Source organism: Sciurus carolinensis, chromosome 14 (assembly GCF_902686445.1).
Source record: "Sciurus carolinensis chromosome 14, mSciCar1.2, whole genome shotgun sequence".
Lineage (NCBI taxonomy): Eukaryota > Metazoa > Chordata > Mammalia > Rodentia > Sciuridae > Sciurus > Sciurus carolinensis.
The window spans coordinates 39486133-39497664 of record NC_062226.1 but is presented as its reverse complement, the minus strand read 5'-3'; the positions used below and the strand labels follow the sequence as shown (position 1 = coordinate 39497664).

At 37.9% G+C, this 11532-nt stretch overlaps 1 pseudogene; it reads right to left on the bottom strand.

The window, feature by feature from the left end:
* Positions 1-3464: 3464 nt before the first annotated feature.
* LOC124964093 (26S proteasome non-ATPase regulatory subunit 7-like) lies at positions 3465-5915 on the bottom strand (annotated as a pseudogene).
* Between the last annotated feature and the right edge of the window lie 5617 nt (positions 5916-11532).

The following is an 11532-nucleotide window of genomic DNA, read 5'->3' as shown; positions in this document are numbered from 1 at the left end:
GTTACCATTTACCATCCAAAAGAAAAGACTCTTTTTTTTTTAATTGTAAACAAATGGGATACATGTTGTTTCTCTGTTTGTACATGGCGTAAAGGCATACCATTTGTGTAATCATAAATTTACATAGGGTAATGTTGTTTGATTCATTCTGTTATTTTTTCCCTTCCCCCCCACCCCTCCCACCCCTCTTTTCCCTCTATACAGTCCTTCCTTCCTCCATTCTTGCCCCCTCCCTAACCCTAACTCTAACCCTAACACTAACCCCTCCCACCCCCCATTATGTGTCATCATCCACTTATTAGCGATATCATTCGTCCTTTGGTTTTTTGAGATTGGCTTATCTCACTTAGCATGATATTCTCCAATTTCATCCATTTGCCTGCAAATGCCATAATTTTATCATTCTTTATGGCTGAGTAATATTCCATTGTATATATATACCACAGTTTCTTTATCCATTCATCAATTGAAGGACATCTAGGTTGGTTCCACAATCTGGCTATTGTGAACTGAGCAGCTATGAACATTGATGTGGTTGTATCTCTGTAATATGCTGATTTTAAGTTCTTTGGGTATAGGCCAAGGAGTGGGATAACTGGGTCAAATGGTGAAGAAAAGACTCTTTGAACCTGCCGTTCACAAATGTGTTGCTCCAGACTCTTAAACATCTGTTGAAAACTCCAAAGAACTTTTATTTATGTGGATTATATCTAATGCTGTATTAAATTAAACCATATTAAAATAACAATGTGCCCAGTAAAAGTTATTTAGTAAGAGGAATTTGGTTGTTTCACATGTTTGTAAATGCTTTTAATGTCTATCAATAAATTACAGCATAATTTCTATAACTACTTCTGTATTCAATCATAATATCATACACTATGATATTCCTTGAAAATTTGTGAGAATTTTCACACAAGAATATTCTCTGGAATATTCCTTGAAAATTTGTGAGAGAATGAAGGTTTAAACAGGAAACTAGCATCTCTGTATTTTCATGAAAATAATTTTGACCTCAAAGCTCCCATAACAGGATCACAGGTACTCCAGGGGCTCCCCACAACATACTTTGAGAACCACTGACTTAGAGAAACAGGGATTTCAGGTCTTGGTGAGGAAACAAAAAATAAGTCAGGAACTTCTTGCCATACCAGAAAGTAGGGAAGTTGAAGTTTTTAAAGACTAGTAGGGTCATGCCAAAGGGTTCAGAAGCCAACTTGAATAGGTTCCCACAGATCAAAAAAGGATGAAATTTTTTGAGCACCAATAAATGACTTCAGTGAATTTAAAAATATCAAATATGGGCACATATGTCAATTCAAAATAGGGTTTTTTTTGTTACTTTTGGATGACTTTAGGGAACCAACTTATTATTTTGAAATCAGAAAAACATCAAGCATTTTTTCCTAGCCACTCTATACAAATTGTACCTTAAAGTAACAAAGTGGCTGATGAAAAAAAATTTCTTCAGAGTCATTAAAGAACTAATAAAAGAAGAAGATGTGTCAATTAGAATCATCACCATTTTACACTCCTTAGTTCATCCCTGCAGTGATCATTCAATAGCTGTACAGGTCTCAAAAAGAAAGGAAGTGCTCCCCTTTGAGGAATGCCGCCTCACTGCCAGTGAAGTAACCTTGCCAACAAATTGAACCTGAGTCGGATTACGTGTCTAAATCATACCAGACAGGTGCTTCTTACACACCACCAAAACGGTACAGGTAGATAAATCTGGACTGTAGGGACTGCTTGCCAGTGACTCTGTTTATTAAACAAAAATATATTGAGGGGGAAAAAAGAGGCACAGAAAATAAAAGAGACAGGGAAATATGAATACTACCTATTTTATTAAAAGATTATTGTTTTATTTTTGTATGTGATGTTATTGTGGTTATATCTTAAATTGGAGTTCTGGTATTTTAAAGATACATTCTATAATATTTATAGGTGAAAGGATATAGATTTTACTTCGAAATAATTGTGAAGGGAGGAAGGAGGAATGGAGGAAATAAGATTAGTAATGAGTTAGCAATTGCTGAAGCTGTTTGATAAGAAATGGGAGCTTGTTATATTCTCCTTTCATGTACAGTTTTGTATTTATTTGAAATTCTTTCAAATAAAAAATTATATGTATGGCTTGAAGTATCAAGTAAACTATGTTAAGCAATTATTAATCTGAATTCTGTCTCATGACAGTGACATTCTAAAATTTTTGCATCCTACTGAGGCTAGAACCCTCCACTCTGTTATGATGAGACCCAAACAACTGATCCTCAAGTGAAAGTCAGTCCCTGAGTGCTTTGCCATCCTAGGAAGGACCATATTTAAGTTTCCAATGAGGCATTTGATAACCCATATAGTGTTTCCTTTGTGAGTGGAATTTAGCACATCTAATAATTTCTTGAATTTGGATCAGCATTCTGGCTTACTCTGGGAAATTACTACACTCCCCAACTCCCTACCACTTCTACGTTTGAAAAAAAAAGAGAAATAAATGAAATCATTATTGTTTAGAAAGATATAGTCTTATACCATAGGCTACTGCCACCCTTTCCCATTTACCTAATGCTGTGAAACTCACAAAGCTGAGTTGAATGAAAATAAATCAGTGAAAGAACATTCAGCTTAACAAGCCTGGAAAGTGTAGACTCACCTGGAAGATTGCTAGACATTGCCACAAGAGGACACTCTAGGTTGCTGAAAAATTATAAATACAATGAAACTGGTTTTACGTAAGGACTCAATAACCAGTCCACAAAACTGGGAAGAATCTAAAGCTTAGTGGACCAGGAAAGACAGGGCCAGGAGATGCATTGGAAGAGTGTCTTTTGTCAGTCAACTTACCTCTAAAACTTTGGATGTGTTCAGTAAGGGTCTATACTTCCAGTTATGTTTATAAAACCAGTAGGGAGCTTGGTTTGGCTCCTGGCAGTGTACTCATTGGGACCAACAGGAGACTGAGACCATGGATTTCAGGTAGTTTGAACAGAAGACTGATCTTAGCGCAGAATCTAGCCACCAGACTGAGTCTGCCACCAGGAATTGAGATGGGAGTTCCACATCAAAGTTCCCTTTCTCTCTTGTAAGAGCCTTTATGATGTCTTCTCTTTAAACGCTGCTTAAGCCAAATAACTGAAAAAAAAATAATTTCTCTGGACATTCCTTTAATTCCCTAAAGAATGAAGAGTACCAAAAATGTTATGTTGTTGTCTTTTCACTTTTCTCACACAATCTGAAGCCTGAGCTATCACAATCCCCAGCGCACAGCAGCTGAGGCTGCAGTCTGAGTTGGAGATCAGTCCCTCTGTCATCTACATCATGTAATGCCACAGCAAGAACGATCGGAGGCAGAGAGCTCTCATCAGGACAGCTTTTTAACAAGCACTGAATGTGAAAAAGAACCCTCTAGTGGCACACTGATTTAGTTTATAAGATTTTAATTTACAAATTTAAAAAGCTACATGTTACTTTTTCTCCGTTTTCTCTTCTTTCTTCACAAGACTCTTTTCCTTATCTTTATCCTTCTCTTTGTCATCTTTCCTATCCTTTCCACTCTCTTCCTTTTCCTGCCCTTCTTTCTTCTTGGCATCCCGGTTGGCGATCTTGTTGCTGATGAGGTTGTGCAGGGCAACCACGGAGCAGATCAGTGAGGCCAGGTACACCACCACCATCTGGTCGTTAGTCTTCAGGTAAGAGGCCTTGACAGACTCCTGCAGGATGACGTCAGGCAGCAGGTTGAAGACGTCCTGCAGCTGGTAGATGACCTGGTGGTTGATGGGCAACTTGCCGGTGGCTACTTTTTCCAGGTAGCTCCTGATATCCAGAAGCTCGGAGTTCATCCCTTCGAACCATGGACCTGATTTGTGATCCGCTGGGAAAGAGTGCTCACTGTGGTGTCTTTGATGTCTTATAACAAGTGTTTGACCCCAACTTCCTCAGCTGCTTCTGCTGCAATTTCACTGGTCACATGCTCAAATGTTTTCGAGGTTGGAGTTCCATCATCGTGAACTTCTTCCACTGAAATATGTGCTTCTGTGGGCAGCCCCAGGTCCTTTGGCTTCACATCAATAATGACCAATACTGTGTTAGGGCAGTATCTTTCCATGAGTTCATTGATGGCAATGTCATTCTTACGTAGTTTAGGGCCTGTGACACAGAATCATTTATGTTCAATGATTCAATTAATGTTCTAGCTTGTTAAAAATCAAGGCAATACACAATAAAACAAAGGGCCCAAAGGTTTCTTTCCATTGTTTTTGTTTTATTAAAACATATCCATTACTTTAATTTTGTTTGTGCTTTATGTACAATTAATGTGTAAGTTAATTCTAGTTTCATAATTGAAACAAACTATTCATAGCAAGTTTATATGTAACTTGATGTGTGTGAATATAGAAGCAAAGGTATAATTTTGAACTATTGAAAATCAACTTTTTAAGATTCCACACGTGAGACTGTACAGTATTTGTCTTTCTGTGCCTGGCTTATTTCACTTAGCATTAGGTCTTCCAGGTTCATCCATGTTGCCACAGATAAGACTTCCTTCTTTTTTAAGGCCGTATAGGATTTCATTGTGTATATAAACTTATGGATTTTCTTTGTCCATTCATTCATTGATGGACACTCAGGCTGATTTTGTATCTTGGTTATTGTAAATAATATTGCAATGAACATTAGAGTGCAGGCTGTTTGTTGACATACTGATTTCATTTCCTTTGGATATGTACTCAGAAGTGGGTTGCTGGATCATATGATAATTTTATTTTTATTTTATTATATTTGCTTCTAGTATTTTGAGGAATGATCTGGTATTCCTAAATGTCAGAGGCTGCCAACTGCAGTGGCTCACACCTGTAATCCCAGCTACTTAGGAGGCCGAGGTAGGAGGACTTGCAAATTTGAAAACCACCTGTATAACTTAGTGAGACCCTGTCTTAAAATAAAATTTTTAAAAAGGACTGGGGATGTAGGTCTGTCATGGAGTATTTGCCTAACATATGTGAGGTCGTGGGTTCAATCTCCAGTAAAACACACACACACACACACACACACACACACACAAGATCATTCTTTCATTTCAGCCTGGTATGTCACATTTCATAGAATGAATACCTCACAAGACACCAAGGATAAACTGTTTAAACCCCAAATGTTCTTTAATCTTCCAGAAGGATAATTTTTCTTTCCTTCCTCTTTTCTTTTCTTCACACCCCACCCCTTTGACAATTCTGTCTTTTTCCTTAGTTTTAGTTGACTTTCTTGGGTGAGCAGTGGCTTTTGGAGGGAGAAGGAGGAGGATCTGAATTGTCTCCACTGATTGTGATGCAGATTTACATAATAGTTGACAAACTTTGCCTTCACTTTTTATTTAGATATGACATAGGGGTCTTAAAGTTCTTATTGTTAGTAAGCAGGAAATGTATTGGGGGCTTGGGATATAACTCAGTTAGTAGAGTGCTTGCCTCACAAGCACAAGACCCTGGGTTCAATCCCCAGCAACAAGAATGAAATGTATTGTTCAAAAAATTTAATTAATGTTACAAAACCCTTCATTGTATAAATGCAGCTGTCTTCTGTTTGTGATTCTGAAATAATATTATATTCTTTGCGGCTCATAATTTATCTTTGATCTCCACACACCTGCTTCAAAGGATGCATGGGTTTCTGTAATGATATGAGTAATAAAAATTTTTGAAAGGCTTCTTTGTTCTCTTATCTGTACTTAGGCATTTCATTAGCATGATGATGCAGTGGTCATAAACCTAAGGCTGTTCTTCTCCCTGCTTCTTTGCTCATGTTCTCTCTCTCTCTTCCTCTACAAACACACACACACACACACACACAAACACACACACACTCTTACACACACACTTACACTTGCATGGATAAACTATACCTATTTCAGGTAACACCATGACCACTATGGTCATTTTTTATCCACCTGGAAAATTTGGAGCATGTCTAGATTGAAATGAAGAAAATGGAGAGTGGAGTCACAAATCTAGATAAAATCCTTTCCTTAATATTATTTTCACCAAAAATTATACCAATGCTTATTAACATTGCTCAGTTCATTGAATGTTACTTGAATTTTATATCTATATCTGGAGGGAAGGAACATTTTCTGCACTGATTATACAGATATTTATTCAGGGAAAACAATGTACAGATATTTTGTGGATAAACCTTAATTATAGTATCTATTATTGACACGAAACTTTCCAGTTTATAAAGTATTTTCATGAAGATATTTTAGTAGTGCTCATTATAACCTTTTGAGCCTTTGTTTTTGTTGACTCTTAAATTTTTTTAGAGAAGTCAAGGTAAGAAGAAGCGGTCTGTTTCTCTTCCTCCCAAGGCACTCATGAGCAAATGGGAAATGCTTTTAATACTAGGACCTTAAAAGGGGGGTAGAGAAAAGAGACTTGTTTATTTATTTATTTATTTTTAGTGAGTCCAGAATGAAAAGAAACCATATATCCAGCATGTTCTTTTGGTCTTGGATACGGCTGGATATAAATGCAAGATCAGTGACTTCATTTGCTGGAAGATGGGAATCACAAGGTCACCTTGGATCTCAAAGTATCATATGATCTAGTGGAATGTACCCCACAATAGTCCCTGCCCCTGGTGGGCTCATCACGCTACTCCTGTCTATCAGATGGAAGCAGGCTCCTCCCTGGTCCAAGTGTCCCCCAAGTGTACTACATCAGAAACAATGTCTCACTTTTCATTGGCCTATTTATTCACAAGTCTACTTAGAGAAGGAAGAGACTAATTATAATGGGCTCAATTTGATTTATCTTATTCAGGAAAGAAAAGTTTTGATATCAATACCCTAACATTCCTATAGTTAGTGCAAAGTTCTCCATAACTTCTTTATCTCAAATGATATATTATAATCATAATCCAAATCCTACCATACTTCTATTTTTAAGTTTGCATCTTACCATGTATGGATATGTAAGCACTTTTCTAGCAACAATCTAATCACCTAATATAGGCTTTCATTTATCACACTTCCTTCCAAGATCTCATATCATCAAATCAAATCCTAGTAATCTGTGAGTGCTTATAGCAGGAACCATTTGTCCATTCATTCATTCAGTAACCATTTGGCTTCACATTTTACATATGCTAGACACTGAACTATGCTGAGAATAAACTTACGAACAAGACTCAAGGGTTCTTATTATCTAATAAAGGAGGACAAATATAGATAAGTAAGTGTATATAACAGTTCTGGTGAATGTGAATGAAACGCTAACCTTTCTTTTTTTTTAAGAGAATGAAACTATGTACTCTTCATTCACTTATCCATTCATGCATCCATCATATATTATTCTGCTACTTACCAGATAGCAGACCTTGTCCTCAGTGTTCAGATATGGAGTTAAATAGTCCCCACCCCAAGGAATACACAATATAATGTGGAAAGCAGATAAGTAATAAATACTTTCAGTAAGCAGGAGATTTCAAGGCATATCTAGTACTGTGACTGCACGGGGAGGGAGTGACCAACCACCCAGGTGAGGCTTTGGGACTGAGAAGACATCATAGAACTAGGGTTCAGAAGGATGAGACATTGTTATCAGGCAGAGAAGGAGCAAGAATATGTACGAAAGACAAGTGCTTTCCATTATCTCTGACCTCAGAGTTAGGATCAAGGTACCCCCCATCTAGAAACGTCCATGAGTGTGCCATTGGGGAAAACTAAATGACAGCAGCTACCAGAACAAATGACTGAATGAGCCCAGCTGGTCTATTGATTTGATTGATCTGAGAGCTTTGGCTTATAGTTCTAAATCCAAATTTCAGTGATGGTTTTCAAGGCTCTTATTGTTCTGCCTTATATACTGTTCAATGTCCCCCTCTTCCCCTACCCCAATCTTACACTACACAACCAACAGCCTCTTGATCCTGTAATGTCACCTCATTCTCTCCTCTCTTTGCCTTCTTCCCCCAGTCATGCTTGCCTCCTTCCTCTCTGCCAATACGATTTTACCTGTGGCACAGTGATTTTGTGGGTTTTTTTCTGCCCATCTAAAGGCCTCCTTATGTGTTAAACCTGTGCCAAGTCTGGCTTCTGCAGTGGCTACAGTGAAAATATCCTACTTTGAACGTTGGGAATATGCCTGAACATTTATTACATGGAAACAGGCACACAACATATCCTGCAGAGCATCTGGAAGGAGTTTATTTAAAAGTTTAATCAGCATGCAAGAAGATATAACACCAGTAAATGTCTGGTGGCTAAAACTGACAAGAGCTTGTTCCCAAATTTCCCATCCTGTAGACACTTTCACACTGCGCCCACCATGGCTAGAGCTGTGGGAAGCCTCTCCATCTAAGCTTCATCCTCTCCATTCACAGCCTGTATTTCTGACTCCACAAGCTTGAACTCAGTTGGAAAGCACTTTGTGGGTTCTATTTCCTCCATTCTGCTGGAGATTTTCAATATTTACCCATCACGTGCTTATTCTGAAATGTGCAGAAAAGAGTATGTTCACACATCTCTCTGAAAGTATCGCCTCCTCTTCATGTCATCCTCTTTCCTTTCTTGTAGTTTCTTCTCTCCTGTGTTCATCAGGGTAATTAACAAACAACTCCAAAATCTTGTTGGCATAAAATGATAAAGTGCATTTCACATCCACAACCCAGTTCATTGTAGGCTGATGGAAGTCATCAAACCCAGGCCACCAGGGGCTCCCATGATTTGCCTGGGTAATGATAACACACCACATGGGGGCAGGGGAGGGACAAAGAAATTTTGATGATGCAGGACATTTCAGGAGCCAGGACTGCAAGGAATATGTAACACTTCTACCAATATTCCATTTGCCAGAACTCCATCACAAGACCCTGTGTAACTGCAGGGGATGCTGGGAAAGGGAATTTAGCTGTTTCCAGAAAGATAATAAAAGGAATTTGGTGAGCAAAGTCTCCATCTCTATTAGTTATGGGGAGATTTACATATACTCTTCCTCAGAGGAATGTGCTCTCCAGCCTATGGAAACACACCTCACAGGATGCCAACCATGTATTTGATGGGTCATATATAGTTCAGTTACTTCTGTAACATCTGAATCCTTTATCGTATACTTTTTTTTTCTGGGGGAGGGGAGTACCAGGTATTGAAACAAGGATGCTAAACCACCGAGTCACATCCCAAGCCCTTTTTATTTTTTGAGACAAGGTCTTACTAAGTTGCTTAGGGTCTCACTAAATTGCTGAGGCTGACCTCAAACTTGCAATTCTCCTGTCTTATGTAGACACGCCTTAATACATCAATGATATTTCATAGTTGAAGGGGTGATAATGATAGGAGGCAGACTAGAAAGACTGTTTTCATAGAAGGGGGGAAAACTGAACAAATTAGAACTTCTGGAAACTTAATTGAATGTGAACCCACAGAACGTGGTATTACCCCATTAGTGCAGGAATTTGAGTGGAAATATGTTTATTTATGAGAAGGCTTATTTGTATCAGGGACAGTTATGTTGGGTTTAGAGGGATTAGAATGCTATTTTAAAGACTCAAAAGTAGGTCTTAGGTTTGCTCATGGTTTCACAGTTAGGGAAATTCCACTAGATGGCCCTGTTTTAAAACATTACAAAGCTGGAGATAAGCTGCTTTCTGATGAACTGCAACTCAGACTTTTTCAAGTATTTAGGGCACTTCATTACCAATTGTAGCTGTGTTTCCTAAAATACTATTGATGTGGCAAATTTCATCTTTTAATACGACATGGAAAATGTTTCGGTAAAATCATTTAGCTCAAAGTTTTCTTAACAGAGAGTATTTTGATTTGAACAAATCATTTAAAATGAAAAAACTGCGCAGAAATGTCATTCCCCAAAATGCAGAATCAGCAGTAGTCTTCTAAGAGTTCAGAAAGCAGACCAAGCTGTAATTTTCCCTTGCTCCAAGTGGATTTTAAAGCCAACATAGATTCTACCTCTATTTTTCCCAGCTCTATTTTGAGACACACATTATAAAATCCCTAAGGTTATTCTGCTACGTTATGTGAATTCTGACAACTCCAAATAAGTCCAAACCACCCAATTAAAATATTCTCTGAAACGGAAATGAGATGATATGAGATGATTATAATAAAAAAAGTTTTAAACTCCGTATTTAGTACCCAGATCCTGGTGTTTGCCATTGTAAGGCAATTACAGAATTGCTGATGAGACAAAACAGAGGGCACTACTGTCTCTTTTCTATCCAGCACCCATTAATATTGCCATTTTTTGGTATCAGGTGTTGGCTCTCAAAGCATAAAAGGAGTTCATGTGAGTACAGGTAAAGAAAGTCAAGGAACTAGATTGTGGACCCTACTTTATCTTTGCTTCCTTGTTCCTACTCAAAGGAGATCAATGGTGAGACCTCCAATCACTTCTGCACTGATCATCCCTCCAATAAGTGTGATAGTAGTAACATTGGTTTATTCCCAGAAACAAAGGAAGCCAACACAAGAACCTCCACTCCTACCATCCCTCCGGATTCTTCTTGTATTTTAAATGGAGCCCCCACACTACACTGAACCTTACTGAATAGTTCTAATCACACTCACAATTGTAAATGACAAATTAGAGCCCTATACTCAGGATATGATACTTCCCACCAGTATTATGGTCATCTGAATTATCTTGGATAATATGTTGGAAAAATACTTTCCATCCCAATTCCAAATGTATGGAAGGCCATATACTTTCTTATCCACTAAAACACAGACCAAAGAAAAATTGCACAATTCTATGTGCTTTTGCCTGGGTAGGGAGTTAAAGTAAGGAGCCTAGAGTCAAAGGATTAGGGTTGGCTGGGCTAATGTGTATATAATTCCACCTCTGGCTATGATGAAATGTCAGGGATAGGATTTACCTTTCCTTCTTAAACAACTAGAAAATCAGACACACTATATGAAGCAATGATTATAAGATACTGGAGAATAGGCAATGTGGGACTGTGATCTTAGACATAAAGTAAATAAATGAGGTAAACTCCACAACTGTCCCAGTCCTCTGCTAGAGAAAATTTCTAGGTTGCAGTACATGAAAAGAAATCCTAAACAGAGCAAGCAAGTTCCACTAAGTTAAGGAGATATATAGTGAAGTTTGAGGAGGTCAAAGTAGCTAGAATTTCTCTGAGAGAGGAGGGGAATACATAGAGAGAGCTCTGAAGTCTTCAGCTGAGTAATGATCTGGACATGTGTAAGAGAAAAAATCTTGAGTTTGGAAAAAAGTGTTCAAGAAATAAGTACACCCCTAGGCTAGGCATGCAAAATACTAAGGGAAAAGGTCAATCAATGGAGATAAAGAGAAAGGACAGATACAGGGATTACTAGACAAGCGTAGTTTAAAAAGCTATTATAAACATGCCCCATATATTCAAGGAGTTAGAGAAAAACATGAGTATGATCAGCAGAGAAATGAATAACAAGAAAGAGATCCATGGAACCCTTGTAAAATAAGAATATGACCTCTGAAATGAATAATACAATTATTGATATTAGTGCAGCTTAAATACTGT